This window comes from Nicotiana attenuata, chromosome 11 (assembly GCF_001879085.1).
Source record: "Nicotiana attenuata strain UT chromosome 11, NIATTr2, whole genome shotgun sequence".
Lineage (NCBI taxonomy): Eukaryota > Viridiplantae > Streptophyta > Magnoliopsida > Solanales > Solanaceae > Nicotiana > Nicotiana attenuata.
In genome coordinates, this window is record NC_031999.1 from 44,033,493 (window position 1) to 44,035,262 (window position 1,770).

The following is a 1,770-nucleotide window of genomic DNA, read 5'->3' on the forward strand; positions in this document are numbered from 1 at the left end:
ACTTTATAGATCATGTATCCGCATTCGATGTATAAACTTCACGGGCGCTCGTTCAAGAAGAAAAAGAAAAAGAAATGAAAAGTAATAAACAAAACAAATCCGTGGTTGATTCTGCAAGGAATATATATACTAATGCAAAAGATCGGTGATTGATTGTACAACTCGAACTCATAATCTATAAATCTCATTGATTTTTAGCACTGTAGTAATTTCTACGTAAGAAGACTTTTTCAAGATTTGATATAGCTTTTGAAGCTAAATTATAGTACTAACTTTTTTCTTTTTGTGGCGTAATAGGTTATGTCTATCACGTTCATACTTTTAATGCTTCTACATTCTAGTAATATCAACCAATTAATTATCAACAGCGCACTAGCCTTCTCGTTCCTCCAACTTTCCTACGTTGACGTAACAAAATTATACTACAGTATAAACAAACAAAATGAGGATATTTTCTTGTCGTTAATACTTACTAGAGAGCTACGGCGAAAGAGAATATATCATAGCTTCCAAAATAGAAGTTTAGTGTGGCTGTGTGGGGTTAGTTAGCGTCCCACAATATTATAAAAATGAACTAAACAAATACTGTAATAATTTGATGAAGTTTCTATTCATTTAAGACATTCATGCACCAAATCGTTCATTACGTGATCTTAAGAAAATGTTTACTATCTTTTCGTCATTATATATATGGGCCGGGGCGTGAATTAAGGAATAACAGGTGAAGGTCGTAATGAAAATAATTTGATATGTGCATAATTATAGGAAACATCATTTGAATTTGTTGATTTCTTGAAGAAACATGGACAGTGGACTAAGGATATATATAATTTTTGTACGGGTCAAAATTTGGCTAAGACTTAGGCCCCGTTTGGCCATACATTTTGCACCGTTTTTTTAAATCTTTTTTGAATACATTGTTTGTTCATAGATTAATGATCTATTTTTGAAAAATTTCTGAAATTATTTTTCAAGTTCCCAAAATCTAGTTTAGGGTAGATTTTGGGTGAAACTTGTTCTCCCACAAAACTTCAAAATTTTTTCAAATAAAATGCATGTCCAAACATAATTTCAACTTCCAAAAATTATTTTTCAAAACTACTTCAAAAATTATTTTTTCAAGTTTCAACTAAATCTATGTCCAAACGCTAGCTTATTAGCTACAAATGGACGTGATCGAAGAATAAGCCTACCACAGCGTGAGGGCGAGAAGCCGCCTTAAGAAAAATTAGGGCCGAGGTCAAGCAGAGGGTGTGAGAATAACGGTAGGATAAGTTAAATAAGAAAGAAGGAATATTTCACTGAATATTCCTCCAGGTGTACTTTTTTGGGATTTTTTAAGAATATCCCCTATTAATAGGAAGGGATAAAGAACAAAAAGGGGATCTTCACTTTTTGATAAGAACACATTGTAAATGGTTGACTGAGAAGAATATACAAAAGCTTATTCACTGATTTCAATGCTTGGTTTACGTGGTTCATTTACAAGATCCAAAGATTCCTTATCCATCTTCATTGCTTATCACCCCACGTTGTTGTCATAGAGAAGAATCATCCAAGTCACCTAACATTTGGGTGATAAATTCCTTCTTATTACGATTATTATCATTTTCTACGTTTATTGCATGCTTCTAATATTGCATTCATTGACAATCATTGGTCATATACTTGATATTTAATATTCTTGAGCACGATCTCATCCTACGGATATTCCACAATCTCACATCTAGAATTTATTATGTTTAACTAGGATTCACCCCCCCCCCCCCC